The following is an 18,559-nucleotide window of genomic DNA, read 5'->3' on the forward strand; positions in this document are numbered from 1 at the left end:
GGCCATCATGGTGAAAACCCTGTCTCCGTCTCTACTAAAAATACAAAAATTATCCAGTCATGATGGCACATGCCTTAATCCCAGCTACTTGGGAGGCTGAGGCAGGAGAATCACTTTAACTCACAAGGTGGAGGCTGCAGTGAGCTGAGATCATGCCACTGCACTCCAGCCTGGGCAACAGAGTGAGACTCCATCTCAAAACAAAGACAAAAACAAAAAACAAAACAAAACCAGTAAAGAGCACAGGTAATTGAGAAAGGTCTAAACACCATAGAACTGCAAGCAACATTTTGAGTTTATACATGTTTTTCTGGTGAAGGAGTCCCCATTCTCAAATCTTGAGCTTTTAGGAAAAAGTACTAAACCAGTTTCAGGTTAGAATACAAAAGTCACCAGATACACTTAGAGCCAGTCAAGTCTGAGAGCTCTCAAAGCCATCACTGAAAAGTTAGAACATAGACTTACAGCAGAGACAAATGAATATTTACTTTTGTGTCTTTCTTCCTATATGTATGTCATGTCTTTTTCAAAACAAGTCCCCAGGAATCTCCAGATTCAATTACGTCCCTGTGCTTGGTTGACTGCTGCAGGAGTCTTAGGGAGCTTGTACAAATGCTAGAGTTACTCATTTACCAACACTAAACCCTAGAATAGATGGAACAAAGCAGGACTCCTTCCTCCATAGAATATGCTGCTTTCAGATAAGGTGGCAGCCAATGTGGAAAACTCTAGAATTTTCCTTGGAACTGGACTGTGATGAGAGTTACTTGCCGTGAATATAAGCTACTGTCTTTTCTTTGACCCTTCCTTTCCAGTTTTTGAAGATAAACTGGAAAATAATCTTCTCTGAATATACTTGATACAAATTCTCCAAAAAGCCAAAAACATGCTTCCATTGCATTGATAAAAATTCACTGCAGTTTTGGCAAATGGGTCTAGTTCAGCTGATGGGTAAGCTGCTTGATGTGTTCATCTCGATACCCAGGTGTGCCCATTTCCTTGAGGAAGCCTGTTCTATTTTTGGTAGCATGACAGGCCACTGAGAGGTGGAAATGGCACAAGAACCATGAGATCTCCTGGAAATGCTTCTTTGGAAAGGCAATTTCATTACTAGTCTTCCAAGCAAATGACACCAAACTTCCCCAGATGCTCCTCAATCACTGTGTTGTCTGTCAGAAGGATGGTCTTATTCTTGACCTTGGCTTGTCCACGTTTCAAAATGAGATCCTGGACAGACTTCAGATTTGGAAATCCCCAGGTCCCATAAGGTCCCACTATATAAGCTTCCACTATAAGCAGATTTTTAGGTTCTGGGTGGGGGTGACTTTTACAAACACACCTCTAAAAATTTTCTTTAGGCGAAGACTTGCAATGGTTCTCTGCACCAGTAAACTCACGCCATCAATCCTTTTGATGCATACAACAAAGGCCAAGGAATGTTTATCTGGCAATTCCAAGGCATGAGGTTTCACTTCTAGTAATCTGAGACACACCTGCTTTGACAAAAAATATCCCTAAATAAGAAACGATTGTTTCAAACCAATAGATGAATACATTAATATATCTAAATTAATTTTCTTAAATGTGGTATAGATACACAATGGAATACTATTTAGTCTTAAAAAGGGGTAAATCTTACTATTTAAAACAATATAGATAAATTTGGAGGACACCATGCTAGACGGAATAAACCTGACAAAGAAAGACAAATACTGCATGATCTCATGTATATGTAGAATCTAACAAAGTTTAACTCAAAAAAGTAGAAAGTGGAATAGCGGTTATTAGAGGCTGGGAATGGTGGGAAGAAAATAAGAAGTTGTTGATCAAAGGGTACAAGGTTTCAAATAGGGAAAATAAGTTTTGAGATCTATTACACAGCAGCATGACTCTAGTAAACTGTACTGTATTATATATTTCAAAATAACTGTGAGTAAATTTCAAATGTCTCACCACAAAAAATGATTGCTAAGTGAGCTGATAAATGTTATTTAATATGGCTTATTTCATATTATATACCTATATTAAAACATCCTATTGTATCCCATAAATGTATGCATCTTTAATTTGTCAATCTAAAATACTAGTAATTAAAAAAAAAGAGAGAAAAACTTTAAGAAATTAGACTAGAGAAAAAATGTTTTTTCCTCTTAAAATTCCAGGAAACATACACATATATATTTTTATTTCAACTGGCTTGCTCATTTCGTGATGTAGGTAAGTAAACTTTTAATATCATGAATAGTCTGAACCCAACACTCAGGAATCAAATGTTGATTTTTTATGTTCAAAACAATATAATACTTTAAAAGACTCTAAAGCAACTCTTTAAAATTCTCTAAATATCTAAATAAATAATTTCCTTCACTTGTTAGAGAAGAAAAGTTATTTGAATTTATATTTTTAAACTACATTTAAATTTAACAAATGAACATAAGGAATTTATTCAATAGATGAAAAAAGAGTTTGCCTCCTTCTCTAATTTTAAAATTGACAAACATCCAGTATTTAAATGCTTATTTGTCTAGTGTTACTGGAGCGTGAATAGTACTCAATAAGAAATCTTTTCATATTTATATACATGTCATATATGAATATATGGGAATTTGCCAACCTCTATTTTACCACAGATTGAATAAGAATGAAAACGGGTTAAACTACTAATGTGGCCACCTTGTTTTCAGGATTAGCATTTATCATGATCTAACAGAATCAACAAATAAGGGCTTATAAATTGTCCATACACTTGCTATGTGCTGTGTGCTCTTCTGGCACCTTTATTTGCATTAATTGCTTCCATTTTACCAAAACCCTAGGATTTTGGCAGTATTATCCTCGGTGTACAGCTGAGGAGTCAAGCACAGACAGGACATAAAACTATTCAGGTCATACAGCCCATAATTGGCTGACCTGGGACGCAATCAGGAACCACCTGATACTGAGTTTCAATCTTAACCATTATGCCAAACACACTCTAATCCAATGCTTGTTTTCATTCCTGACTTCGCATTTCAGCTTTAAATTTTCTAATTTAGTAGAAATAAAGAGAAATTTAAATACCATTTTTTAACCCTTAGCTAGTATGTAGAACTTGATTTTCAGTTTAAAGTAGTTATTATTAAGTCTAAAACAAATACTTTGGTAGATTAATTCTAACAATGACATCCCTCTTCTGACTTAAAAAGGCAATAATTTTATTTTTAAAATATATTGAATTTTTATATTAAAAGGTAAAATGAGCCTCATTATATAGAATATTTGTAGTCTGCATACACATCATTATCCATTGAGTGATCTAGTTTCTGAAAGTTTCAAAACCACTAATATAAAAATACCTTTGTTGAATAATTAAGTTTTCTCAGTGACTAAAATAAAATAGATTGGAATTACTGGTCAGTCACGATGTGGTTTCAAATGTTATTTACTGAACACGTGAAGTTTTTTTAAAAAACTCACTTTAACAAATTATTTTCATTGCTTTCTCACATCTATTAAAAAATCAAAATTTCTGTTACTTGAAATCTATAAATTTTATTCAGATATAATCATAGTGTTAATCTTAAAGCATCTCTATACTTAGGATTATGGAAAGCCTATTCTCTATTTATACTTAGAAAATAAACTACTGCTTTCAGGTAAACCAAGTGAGGCAACTGTAACTCAAAATCATAAGCTATTAAAATATTAATACTATCATCCAGATGAAATTTTATGTATCGGCATGTTCAAGTTGTTTAACTTAATAATTCAGAAACTACATTTTATAAACTATAAAAAATAAACTAAAAATACAAAGAATTGTTTTTTCTCAGTTTGTAAATACTATCATTATTTCTAGTTGACTTAACACTAGATTTCAGATGCTGTCACTGTAGAAACTAGAAATATCATGATTGACTCTGCTTTACTTTCTGCCTTCCTATTTCACACAAACAGAGCAGCACAAGAAAGGCCTTGTGCTACATTTTTGTTGTTGTTGTTGAGATGGAGTCACTCTTGTCACCCAGGCTGGAGTGCAATGGTGCAATCTTGGCTCACTGCAACCTCTGCCTCCTGGGTTCAAGCGATTCTCCTGCCTTAAACTCTCGAGTAGGTGGGATTACAGGTGTGCACAACCATGCCAAGCTAATTTTGTATTTTTAGTAGAGATGGGGCTTCACCATGTTGGCCAGTCTGATCTCATTGACCTCAGGAGATTCGCCCACCTTAGCCTCCCAAAGTGCTCAGATTACACGCATGAGCCATTATGCCTGGCCACAAATGCTACACTTCGATTCAAACACATTAGTACCCTTCTACAGAGAATATATGTGTGAGCATATTAACTTGAAATTCATGGCATCTTTTGTTGAAGTACAGACTTCTATAAAGCAAATAAAAACAGAAATCTAACACTGCAATTGAATCAGAAAAGTATTCTAAACCTTCTTAACCCATTGTTCCTTTTTTTTACCAGAATGATTGTGATGGAATGAGCATTTGCAGCAATGTAAGTCTCGAATAACCCACACTGTCTGTTTCATCATTATTGAGCCATGGCAGTAAGACCTTTATGCGTTTTTTAAAAATATTTCCTTTTCCTAATTCAGCAATTTAGCAGGATTTTCACAGCCTCACATTTTCAAAAATGGTTCATTCTGAAAAAAAAGGGATTAAACATACCATTTTACCCCAAGAGTAGAGTTACAAATTAACTCTATAGTCTACTGTACAGATAATAAATGATAAAGATGTAGTCATTTGTTTTAGCTGCATATTTAGGGATAAAAACACTTCTCGGGCTATAGGTCAAGAGTTTTCAGAGATAGCAGCTTATAGAATGCAAAGAGTCCTGGTAAACAAACATTCATTCCTATGCCTTAAGGAGTAAATAATTCTTTCACCACTAATTACAACTGTTAACCCAGAATTGGAGAAATCTAACATGTCATTATACCACAAAGGATTTATTTTTATTTTAAATTCAGAAGGTACATATGCAGATTTGTAACATTGGTAAATTGCATGATGTTGAGGCTTGGGCACTTAATAATCCCATTTCCCAAACAGCATACATCAGATCCGATAGTTTCTCAATACTTGTCTCCCTTCCTTTTTTCTTTTTAAAATTCCCAGTGTTTACTGTTTCCATCTTTTTCCATGTGCACCCAATGTTTAGCTCCCACATGTAAGTGAGAACATGTGGTATTTGTTTTTCTGATTTGTGTGAATTAGCTTAGAATATGGCCTTCTGCTGTATACATGTTGCTGCACAAAAAAATTATTTATTATTTTCTGTGGCTGTATAGTATTGCACAGTGTATAAGTACCTCATTATTCTTATCCAATCTAAGATTCCTAAGTACCTCGTTTAATTATATGTCTTTGTTTTTGTAAATAGTGCTTCAATAAACAAGTGATTGTTTAGTATCTTCTTGGCAAAATAATTTATTCTCCTTTGGCTATATACCCACTGATAAGATTGATGGGTCAAAAGGCAATTTTATTTTTAGTTCTTTGAGAAATCTCCAAACTGCTTTCCACAGGAGCTGAATTAATTTGCATTCTCACCAAGTGTATACAAATTTCCTTTTCTTCAAAACTACAACAACTGTTTTTTCACTTTTTAATACCAGCAATTTTAACTGGTGTAAAATGGTACCACACTGTCATTTTGATGGACGTGACTCTGATGATTATGAATATTGAGCAACTTTTTGCATGTTTATTGCCAGCTCTTAGGTCTTCCTTTGAGAAGTGCCTATTTGTCTCTTTTGCTTATTAAATTTCTCATAAATTCTGTATATTAATCCTTTTTATATGCAGTTTACAAATATTTAATTCCATAATGCAGGTTGTCTGTTTACTTGGCTAATGGTTTCTTTTGCTATGTAGAAGCTCTTTAATTAGATGGAATTTTTTATTTTTGTGTTGCATTCACTTTTAAAATGTTAGTCATAAATTTTATTTAGGAGCCGGTATCTAGAATAATTTCTAGATGTTCATCTAGGATTTCTATAGCTTTAAGTCTCACAGTTATTAATCTATCTTTAGTCATGTTTTTTATATGGTAAGAGGTAGGGGTCCAGTTTTCTTCTTCTGCACATGACTAACCAATTTTCTTGGTACCATTTATTAAACAGCGAGTTAATTCCCATTCATCTATTTCTATTGACTTTGTCAAAAATAAGTTGGTTGTAGAAGTGTACCTTTATTTCAGGGCTCTCTCTTCTGTTCCAGGGGTCTATATGTATATTATTGCAATAGAACCATGTTATACTGGTAACTGTAGTTTGTAGTACAGTTTGAACTCAGGTAATGTGGGGCCTCCAGGTTCTTTTCGTGTAAAGTTGCCTTGGCTATTTGGGCATTTTTATTCTTCCATATAAATTTTAGAATAGTATTTTTTTCTATAAAAATGGCATTGATAGCGTGATAGAAATAACACTTAATCTGCAGGTTGCTTTAGTCAGCCCAAACATTTGAATTATATTGACTATTCAATTCAATGAGCATGGAATGCTTTTACATTAACATTTGTGTTGTCTCTAATTTCTTTCAGCAGTATTTTGTAGTTCTCCTTGTAGAGATATTACTTCCTTGATTTGACGTATTTCTAGGTATTATTTTTTGTGTCTATTGTAAACAGAACCATGTTTTCAATTTTGTTCTCAGCTTCAAAGTTATTGGTGTGTGAAATGCTACTCATTTGTCTATATTGATTTTATATTCTGAGACTTTGCTGAAGTCATTTTTAGGCTTAGAAGTCTTTTGGTGAAATCTAGGTAGAAAATTATGTCATCAGTGAAAATAATTTGACTTTATTGTTATATAAATGCCTTTTGTTAGACTGGTCTGGCTAGGACTTTCAGAACTATGTTGACAGGAATGTTTACAGTAGATATTCTGGTCTTACTTCTATTCATATGAAGAATGCATCCACATTGGCTTGTTCAGTATGATGTTAGTTGAGAATCTGTAATAGATGGCTCTTATTATTTTGAGGTATATTTTGTCATTGTCCCATAAATATTGGATTTTCTTGAGTGCTTTTTCTGTATCTATTTAGTTAATAACTTTTTGCTATTATTGTTACAAGGTAAATTGCACTTATATTGACTTGCATATAATGGAACATTCTTGAATACAGAATAAAACTCACATGATTGTGGCAAAATATTTACTCATGAATTCAGCTTGCTGGTATTTCAGAGAGAATTTGTTTTAATGTTCACAGGAACATTGGCCTGTGTTTTTCTTTTGTTATTGTTGTGTCTTCACTAGATTCTAGTATCAAGACAATACCGATTTCACATGAGTTAGGGTGGAATCTCACCTTGATTTTCTTGGAATACATTCAGTATAGTACCAGCTCATCTTTGTATATGTAGTAGGATTTGGCTGTGAATTCATCTGATCCAGGGCTTATTATTATTATTTATTATTATTATTATATTATTATTCTGAGACAGAGTTTCACTCTTGTTGCCCAGGCTGGAGTGCAATGGCATGATCTCAGAGGACCACAACCTCCACCACCCAGGTTGAGCCAATTCTCCTGCCTCACCCTCCCAAGTAGTTGGGATTACAGATATGTGCCACCACGCCTGCCTAATTTTTGTATTTTTAGTAGAGACAGGGTTTCTCCATGTTTTTCAGGCTGGTCTTGAACTCCCGACCTCAGGTGATCCACCTGCCATGGCCTCCCAGAGTACTGGGATTACAGGCATGGGCCACCGCACCCAGTCATCCAGGGATTTTTGTGATTGGTATGTTTTGTATTACTTATTCAATCTCATTATATATTTTATACATTTTTGCTCTGTTCAAGACTTCTGTTTCTTCTGGTTCAATCTTAGGAAGTTGTGGGTACTCAGAAAATTATTTATTTTCTACAAATTTTGTAATTTGCATGCACAGTTATGTTCATAGTAGTCTTTAAAACTTTTTTTTATTTATGTAGAATTAGTTATGACTTCACAACTCTAAAATTTAAATAGATGTAGAATAAAAGTTTGACATAATTTAACATCCCTTTATGATAAATCTCTGAAAAAATTGGGTATAGGAAAAATCATCTCAAGCCAATAAATCTCATGCATAGCAAAAAAAAAAAAAAAAAAAAAAAAAAAAAACTAAGAACATACTAAACAGGAAAAGTTATAAGCTTTCACTCTATGAGCTAGAACAAGGATGTCCACTTTCTTCAGTCCTACTAAACATGGTACAAAATGTCCAAGATAGAGAAATTAGAGAATAAAATCAAACGAATTCAGATTGAATAAAAGAATTTAAATTATCCTGTTCAAAGATGACATAATCTTATGTATAGAAAAGTTGAACACTTTACTAAAAACTATCAGAACTATTAAACAAATTCATTAAACTTGCAGAACACAAAAGCAACATCCTAAAGTCAGTAGGACTTCTATACCCTAACAACTATATCAAAATGAAATTTAAAAACAATCTTATCCACAATAGCTGTAGTAACTATACTTTGAAATAAACTCAACCAAAAAGGTGAAACACTTTACATTGTACTCTAAAAACATTAAATAACACAAAAATGGAAAATATTACTCATTCATGAATTGGCATTAATATTGTTAACTATCTCTATTACACATAATGATCTACAGATATAATGCAACCTCTATCAAAATACCAGTAACATACTTAAAAAGGTCACAGTTTCTTAGGGAAAAGGCAGTATCTTCAATAAATGGTGTTGGGGAAACTTTATATCCACATTCAAAGCAATAAAATGAGATCCTCATCTCAGAATTCAAAATAAATTAGTTACTTAAATGTAAGACTGGAAACTCTAAACTACTATAAACATACCGACTAAAAGGCTCACAACATTGGTCTGGGCAATGACTTTTTAAATTTAACCTCAAAATCCCAGAGAATAAAAGAAAAAATGGAAGAGTCAGATTATTTCAAATTAAAAACCTGCTGTACAGAATCTAATACAATCAACATTACAAGACAACTAAACAATGGGAGAAAGTATTTGCAAATTATTGAATGACAAGGGGATAATATATAAAATATGCAAGAAACTCAAATGACTACACAACAAAAAACAAATAACTATGAGCAAAAATCTTAAATATTTTTCAAGACAAGACATGGTCAAGAGATATATTAAAAAATGCTCAGTGTCAATTATTGTCAGAGGAAGGCAACAAAAAATACCTATGAGCTATCAAATCACTCCTGTTCCAAAAATTCTTACCAAATGAAAAAGAGCGTTGGTAAAGATGTAAAGAAAATGCCTGCACACTATTGGTTTGAACATAAATGAGGACAGCTATTCAAAAAAAACGAGAGATTTCTGAAAAAAATTTAAAATCAATCTACCATATAATACAGTAATTGCACTTTTAGATATATATTCACAATAAAATAAGAATGAACAAATACTTGCACTTCTATGTTGTTTGCAGCACTCTTCACAATAGCCCAAATATAGAATTAACTGTTCAACATCTAATACATAAATGAATACAATATAGTATACATACAAAATGGATTATTTACCTTTTAAAAAATTCTATTATTTTAAATGACATGGATTAATCTGGAAGAGATTAGTTGAATTAAGCTAGTCACAGAAAGACTAGTATCTTATGATTCCACTTACACATGGATTCTAAAAAACTTAATCTCATTGAAGTACAGAGTAAAATAGTGACCACCAGGTGCCAAGGTATTTAGAAGAAAAGGGGGGTTGGAAAAATGTCTATCCAAGAATACATAACTATAGTTGCATAGGAAGAATAAGAGATTTATTGTACAGCATGGTGACTATCGTGCATAATAATGTATTCGTATTTTTGAAAAATACTAAGACAATGCCATGTGGTCCCACTGCAAAAATGTTGATTCTGTGAGTTAATGCATTTATTACATACAACTAAGCATTTGACAATGTATATATACTTAAAAAATATCATATTTTAAAGAATACCCTTTTCCTCTATCAAGTTAAAATAATATTTTTAAAACTTTATAGAAAGTTAACAATAGTTCAAATATGGTCTCTATTTGTCATAAACTTGCCTGAATAGTACTAACAATATATAGCTTTGTGCTGTTTTGTCATTTGTCAATTATAACCATAGAAACTCTGATAGTTAACATCATGTTCTGGACACAGCACAGTGCCTGGGAGAAGCCAGTGTATTTTAGGGCTTTTACTTTAAGTTTGGGACACCTGGAGTTTCTGGTGATGATGGTAATGGAATTAAAGATAGTAAAAGTGCAGGCATTGCTGGTGGTCCTGTGACTGGCCACTCTGTGAACACAGTAAATAAGTTTGCGAGGAAAATAACAGAAAATCTTTTAATTCAAAAACTGGCATAATCACGTTTTCCAGAGAAAATAGCCAAGGAGTTGGCTACAGTTAGGTGACTAAGTATAAAAACTGTATGCTAAACTTCACCCAATAAAAAGATTATACAAAAGAAGTGAGAAATTCCTTCAAACTGTAATATCAATATCAAAAATTATTCAAATTTAAAATCTACAGAGGTAATTTTATTATTTTGCAAATTTTAACATTCACGCTTAAATACAGAAAATTCTGCATGGAAACATAAGTTGTGTTATATCACAAAACATTAAAAATTCCTTACCATTAACTGTTAAAAATTTAATTTCGAAGATATATTTTATATTTGGCACACTCTGTATAAGAATCTTTTAAAATTTTTCTTTTACAAACAAAGAAAAACAATGTTAAATGATTTAATTCTCTCCCCTGTGGATAATGTATGCCTTTACCTGATGTCAAAGTTATACTGATAAGCAAACTCTCCAGTTAAAACCAACTTTTAGTACATTAAAAATACCAACTTTCGGGCCGTAAGCAGTGGCTCACGCCTGTAATCTCAGCACTTTGGAAGGCCAAGGGGCAGATAACCTGCAGCTGGGAGTTTGAGACCAGCCTGACCAACATGGAAAAACCCCATCTCTACTAAACATACAAAATTAGCCGGGTGTGTTGGTACATGCCTGTAATCCCAGCTACTCCAGAGGCTGAGGCAGGAGAATCACTTAAACCCAAGAGGCAGAGGTTGTGGTGACCCGAGATCACCATTGCACTTCAGCCTGGGCAACAAGAGTGAAACTCCATCTCAAAAAACAAAACAAAACAAAAAACAACTTTCTCATCAAAATCTACAATGTACCATGTGAAATGACATGGCATAAAAATGAAAGTGAGAACACTGTAGCCATAACACAGAAAAAGAAGCTCTGTGATGCATACATAGTTGGAATACACCTAAGACAAAAAAACTGAAGATAATCAGAAAATAAAAGCAGAAGTCATCTTCAAATCAATCAAGTGTCAGCTGTGCAGCCAGGAAAAAACGTTCTGTCCACATGAAGAATCAATGTTATTTCTTCACCATTGATATTTTCCATCTCTGACTTGAACTTGCAAACTAACTCCAGCAGAAATTACAGAGCATCTGTTACATAAGCACTGTCATTTTTGTTTGCTACATTAATATATCAAAACATCTTTGCCAGGTGTGGTGGCTCACACCTGTAATCCCAGCACTTTGGGAGGCCGAGACTGTCAGATCACCTGAGGCCAGGAGTTCAAGACAAGCCTGGCCAACATGATGAAACTAAAAGCAGAAAAATCAGGCAGGTGTCATGGCAAGCACATGTAATCGCAGCTACTGGGAAGGCTGAGACAGGGGAACTTGAACTCGAGAGGTGGAGGTTGCAGTGAGCCAAGATCATCCCACTGCACTCCAGACTGGAGGACAGAGTGAGACACCGTCTCAAAAAAAAAAAAAAAAAAAAAAACCAGCAGACAGAAAAAACAAAAAAAGACAAACCCAAAATCCTCATGACTCATGAAGCCTCCCAAGTAGTTATCTGAATAAACTGACTTACGTCATAAGCCAATAAATTTACTTATATCAATTTTAAAATGTAAAAGGAACTAAATAGAAAGCTTACAGAAGGTTCTCCAATTGAACACAATGCTCTAACTAAAAAAGTATAAGTATACTAATTATGAAATTACATCTAAAAATTACTTCATGTGCCCTACAAAATTTTATGAAAATTAATTACTAACCAGCTCACAATTAATACATCTTATACTATAAAACAAAAAACAAATTATAAGTATCAGGAAAAATAGTGTGTACAGTAATGAATTAAACAGATTTGCATTCAGCATTCTTGAGGTTTTTAGTTTAGTAAATTAGACACCTTATTAATTTGTTTTGTTCTAATATTGCTTTTTTCCTGAAAATAGGTAAAACTCATACACACACAAACACACTCTACGATTCTATTACAATTAAGGCGTATCATTAGACTAACGTGTGTATTTAACTTTATGTGAATCAGCACTCAAAGTCTGTATGTGTTTGCGGGCAGAGTTCACATGTTCAAATAAAAACATGTAACAAATTTTTAAAAATACTTATTCAGGACTTAGAAATGTATGGATATTATTTATATTTTTCTATGATTTTTATTATGACCACTAAAATAAAAGATACAGCATGAAGTAATTTGTGAGATGAACTGTATCATTACTAATTTCCCCCTCCCCCCAAAAACTAAGTTTTTTCATTGAAAATAGTATACTTTGAATGCAATTGTAACTCTCCCATTTTCTTAAAGTTATTTACAAATAATTTACCTAACATCTTTAGTTTTGGGTAATTTTCTACACTCAACACTCTGATTTAGTGTAATGTCTCGAGGGTCAGTGCCTTAGTTGAAATTTCAACTGTGAAATATCTGATGTTGACATACACCTAATTTTGAAGTAAATGTCTTTTTCATATTTACTGCATCTGTAAAAATATATTTTACTATCAACTCTGGTGTTTTTTTCGCTGTCATTTTTTAACAATTCTTCATTCAAAATCATTACATTTATTAGGTTTTTCTCCAATATAAATTCCCTTATGTTGAACAAGGTTTGAGAAACTGTTTCAGGGTTTTCCTCTAATACAAAATCTGTACAATAATGTCTATGACACAAGTAATCATACTACAACCCCCTGTACATTTGTAATGTTTGTCTTCAGAATGAATACTCTTCTTCACTTTAACGGTTTATATTTTCTGAAAGATATTTTGCCAGTAATTACACTTACAATGCTTTTATTGAGTTCTTGGAGGTTAAGATATGAGTAGATATCAATGGCTTTTCCACATTCTTTATAATTCTACAGTTTTTTTCTCAAGTATAAATGCTTTCTTGTGCAATAAAATGTGAGCACTAAAAGTTTTGTTACATTCTTCACATATGTAGTTTTCTACAGTATGAAGTATCTTACCTACAATCAAGACTGACAACCATTTAAAGTCTTTGACATATTCTTCACATTTCTGGGGTCTGGGAACATATTTCCAAAAGTTTGAGGTGGGCTGGGTACAGTGGCTCATGCTTGCAATCTCAGGACTTTGGGAAGCCAAGGCAGGTGGATTATGAGGTCAGGAGATAGAGACCATCCTGGCAAACATGGTGAAACCCCATCTCTAATAAATGCAAAAAATTAGCCGGGCATGGTGGCAGGCGCCTGTAGTCCCAGCTACTCGTGAGGCTGAGGCAGGAGAATGGCATGAACTCGGGAGGCGGAGCTTGCAGTGAGCTGAGAACATGCTACTGCACTCCAGCCTGGGTGACAGAGTGAGACGCCATCAAAAAAAAAAAAAAAAAAAAAAAAAAAGGTTTGACGTGTTGTTAAAAGCATTGTCCCATCTTTTGGGTTCATAGAGTTTTTCTGCAATATAAATTATTTTATGTCTGCTATGAACTGAGGACTCGTAAAAGGCTTTGCCACATTCTTTGTGCTAGTAGGGTTTCTCTCCAGTATGAATTGTGTGTAGTAAGTGTTGAGAACTTGTTAAAATCTTCATCACATTTTTCATATTTGTTGGAATTCTCTCCAGTATGAATTACCTTATGTTTAGTAAAGGTTAATAATACACTAAAGGCTTTGCCACACTACCATTAGTAGAGTTTCCATTCATTATGCATTATCTCATGTTTTGTAAGGTTTAAGGACCAGTTAAAAACTTTTCCACATTCATCACAAGTGTAGGATTTCTCTTCAGTGTGAAGTCGCTTATGGTTAGTAAGAGTTGAGTACTGACAAAAAGCTTTCCTACATGCTTCAATATGAGTTATTTTATGTTTACCAAGGGCTGGCTGAGGATTCACAAAAGCCTTTGCCACATTCTTCAGATTTGTATAGAGTTGCTCTTTAGCATGAATTCTTAAGTAAAGGCTAAGAATACACCAAAGCCTTTCCTTACTGTTCACATTTGTAGGGTTTCTCTGCAGTACGAATTGCCTTATGTGTAATAAGGATTGAGGACCAGTTAAAGGCTTTGCCACATTCTTCCCATATGTAGGGTTGCTCTCCAGTATGAATTATCTTATGTCTAGTAAAGTTTGAGAAACAGTTAATAAGATTTTCCACATTCTTCACATTTGTAAGCCTTCTCTACAGTATGAAGGCTCTTATGTATACTAAAGTTTGATGGCTGGTTGAAAGGTTTGCCACATTCTTCACATTTGAAGGGTGTATCTCCACTATGAGTTATGTTTAGTAAGGGTTGATGGGTGGTTAAAAGCTTTGCCATATTCTTCACATTTGAAAGGTTTTTATCCACTATGAATTCTCTTATGTGTAGTAAGGGATGAGGAGTCACAAAAGCTTTTGCCACATTCTTCACATTTCAAGGGTTTCTCTCCACTATGAATTCTCTTATGTGTAGTAAAGGATGAGGAGTCACAAAAGCCATTGCCACATTCTTCACATTTGAAGGGTTTCTCTCCACTATGAATTCTCTTGTGTGTCGCAAGGGATGAGGAGTCACAAAGGCCTTTGCCACATTCTTCACATTTGAAGGGTTTCTCTCCACTATGAATTCTCTTATGTGTCATAAGGGATGAGGAATCACAAAAGCCTTTGCCACATTCTTCACATTTGAACGGTTTCTCTCCACTATGAATTCTCTTATGTTTGGTAACGGTTGATGACTGCTTAAAAGCTTTCCCACATTCTTCACATTTGTAGGGTTTCTCTCCAGTATGAATTCTCTTATGTTTAGTAAGGGTTGATAGCTGGTTAAAAGCTTTGCCACATGTTTCACATTTGAAGGGCTTCTCTCCAGTATGAATTCTCTTATGGCTATTAAGGTTTGATAACTGCTTGAAAGCTTTTCCACATTCTTCACATTTGTAGGGTTTATCTCCACTATGAATTCTCTTATGTTTACTAAGGGTTGATGGGTGATTAAAAGCCTTGCCACATTCTTCACATTTGTAGGGTTTTTCTCCACTGTGGATTACCTTATGTTTCCTAAGGATTGATGAGCGATTAAAAGCTTTGCCACACTCTTCACATTTGTAGGGTTTTTCCCCACTATGGATTATCTTATGTTTCCCAAGGATTGAGGAGTGATTAAAAGCTTTTCCACATTCTTCACATTTGTAGGGTTTCTCTCCAGTATGAATTCTCTTATGTACAGTAAGTTTATAAAACTGGTTAAAAGCTTTGCAACATTCTTCACATTTGAAGGACTTTGCTCCATTACGAATTCTCTTATGTGTGGTAAGGTTTGAAAACTGGTTAAAAGCTTTGTCACATTCTTCACGTTTGAAGGGTTTCTCTCCACTATGAATCCTCTTATGTTTGGTAAGGGTTGATGACTGCTTAAAAGCTTTCCCACATGCTTCACATTTGTAGGGTTTCTCTCCAGTATGAATTCTCTTATGTTTAGTGAGGGTTAATAGCTGCTTAAAAGCTTTGCCACATTCTTCACATTTGAAGGGTTTCTCTCCAGTATGAATTCCCTTATGGTTATTAAGGTTTGACAACTGCTTAAAAGCTTTTCCATATTTTGTAAGGTTTATCTCCACTATGAATTCTCTTATGTTTACTAAGAGTTGATGGGTGGTTAAAAGTTTTGCCACATTCTTCACATTTGTAGGGTTTTTCCCCACTATGAATTCCCTCATGTGTAGTAAGGGATGAGGAGTTGCAAAAGCCTTTGCCACATTCTTCACATTTGTAGGATTTTCCTCCACTATGAATTCTCTTATATATAGTAAGGGATGAGGAGTCACAAAGGCCTTTGCCACATTCTTCACATTTGAAGGGTTTCTCTCCACTATGAATTCTCTTATGTTTGGTAAGGGTTGATAACTGCTTAAAAGCTTTCCCACATTCTTCACATTTGTAGGGTTTCTCTCCAGTATGAATTCTCTTATGTTTAGTAAGGGTTGATAGCTGGTTAAAAGCTTTGACACATTCTTCACATTTGAAAGGTTTCTCTCCAGTATGAATTCTCTTATGGTTATTAAGGTTTGATAACTGCTTAAAAGCTTTTCCACATTCTTCACATTTGTAGGGTTTATCTTCACTATGAATTCTCTTGTGTTTACGACATGTTGATGGGTGATTAAAAGCCTTGCCACATTCTTCACATTTGTAGGGTTTTTCTCCACTGTGGATTATCTTATGTTTCCTAAGGATTGAGAAGCGATTAAAAGCTTTGCCACATTCTTCACATTTGTAGGCTTTTTCTCCACTATGGATTATCTTATGTTTCCTAAGGGTTGAGGAGTGATTAAAAGCTTATCCACATTCTTCACATTTGTAGGGTTTCTCTCCAGTATGAATTCTCTTATGGTTATTAAGGTTTGATAACTTCCAGCAAAAGCTTTTCCGTTCTTTCACATTGGTAGGGTATATCTCCACTATGAATTCTCTTATGTTTACTAAAGGTTGATGGGTGGTTAAAAGCCTTGCCACATTCTTCACATTTGTATGGTTTCTCTCCAGTATGAATTATCTTATGTGTAGTAAGGTATGAGGACCGGTTAAAGGCTTTGCCACATTCTTCACATTTGTAGGAATTCACTCTAGTATGAATTATTTTATGTTGAATTAGATGTAAAAGCATGCAAAATGATTTGTCACATTTGCTACATTTAAAAGGTTTCTTTTTAGGATGTCTTGTCTTACATCTATTTGAATTTGAAAATTTATAAACAACTTTTACAGATTTATAACATAGAAATGTTTTGCTCTGGGTAGCTGTCAAACATTTGTTAAGTTTCTCATAAACTCTTTCATTACGCTACAATCATCCATGCTTTTTACAGTCTTTTTCTTGAGTGGTACGATTTCTCATCTCCCGCGTTTTCAATTATCTTCTCAGTATCACTTTTTGAAATGAATTTTTTACGTTCTGCTCTGGCCAAAGGTCTTGGGCAAAATAAGAACACATAACTGAAAAAAAATAAAAATAACAAATTACTCCACTTGCTACACTAAGATTTGTATACTCTATATATCTAAACTATAAAATTATACAAACTACATAAGCAAGATGGCATAGAAAAGGACCACAGACTCTAAATTCCTTCATACACATGTAAATTCAACAAAAACACACTGAACAAAATAAATTTGTGAAAGATTTATAAATAAGTTACTTGTGTGCAGTATCCTAGGTGAGCACAATGCAGAGTCACATAGAAGGAAAAGCCTGTAACATTTATCCAACAAAGCTCTTCCTGCTCCCCAAACATAATATAGTGCGCCTTTAGAAGTAAATTGCCAACACCTGTTTTTTTTTCAAAACAAAAAAAACCTAGAATAATAGTGATACATACATGTCTATTTCTGGCTTTTCACACACTGGTTTCTGTCTCCCATGGCATTAAGTACTAAAGGAAGTGGTGGCTAATATGGTTTGGTTCTGCGTCCCCATTTAAACCTCATTTTGAATTGCAGCTCCCATAATTCTCTTGAGTTGTGGGAGAAACCTGGTGGGAGGTAATAGGTGAATTATGGGGCCAGGTATTTCCTATGCAGTTCTTGTGATAGTTAACAAGTCTCACAAAATCTGATAGTTTTTATAAAGGAGAGTTCCTCTGCACATGCCCTTTCTCTGTCTGCTACCATGCAAGATGTCACTTTGATTTTCCTTTATTTTCTGCCACGATAGGCCTCCCCACTTACATGGAACAGTGAGTCCACTAAAGCTTTTTTCTTTTTAAATTACCCAGTCTTCAGTATGTCTTTATTAGCAGCATGAGAACAGACAACTACAGTGGTATTCTTTAGAATGACAGTTTGGAGTCTGCTAAGATCAAAGGTAAATGCTACAACATTAGACAGACTGCAGTACTACAGAGAGAAAACACATGTAGAAAATGACGACTGGCCATTAAGAAGAAACACTAATAAATGTTTTTAACTAAAAAATGAACACAAAATTTCAGACAAGACACATTCTAAGAACATGTTTGAGAGATTCCCAGAATCTCTAGCTAAAACTATTGGTTTCAGGCTATGCCAGAAAATAAGCTACATCATAAAGACTGTGACAGATAGCTCTTTTAAAATGTCCAAGTCTCAAAGAATACAATGCATACAAAATATTACAACATAGCCCCATATAAAAATTATAAAATGTTCAGAAAGCAACCATAAAAAATGAAGATGCATAAATTAATTTCAAATTAAATAATATTGAGTGAAATAGGAAAACAGACAACTATAAA

At 34.0% G+C, this 18,559-nt stretch overlaps 1 pseudogene; it reads right to left on the bottom strand.

Annotated features, from left to right (window-relative positions):
* Positions 1-13,719: 13,719 nt before the first annotated feature.
* The window catches only part of LOC101010113, a 41,437-nt pseudogene continuing 36,597 nt past the window's right edge, over positions 13,720-18,559 (bottom strand).

The sequence above is a fragment of the Papio anubis genome, chromosome 18 (assembly GCF_008728515.1).
Source record: "Papio anubis isolate 15944 chromosome 18, Panubis1.0, whole genome shotgun sequence".
Classification (NCBI taxonomy): domain Eukaryota; kingdom Metazoa; phylum Chordata; class Mammalia; order Primates; family Cercopithecidae; genus Papio; species Papio anubis.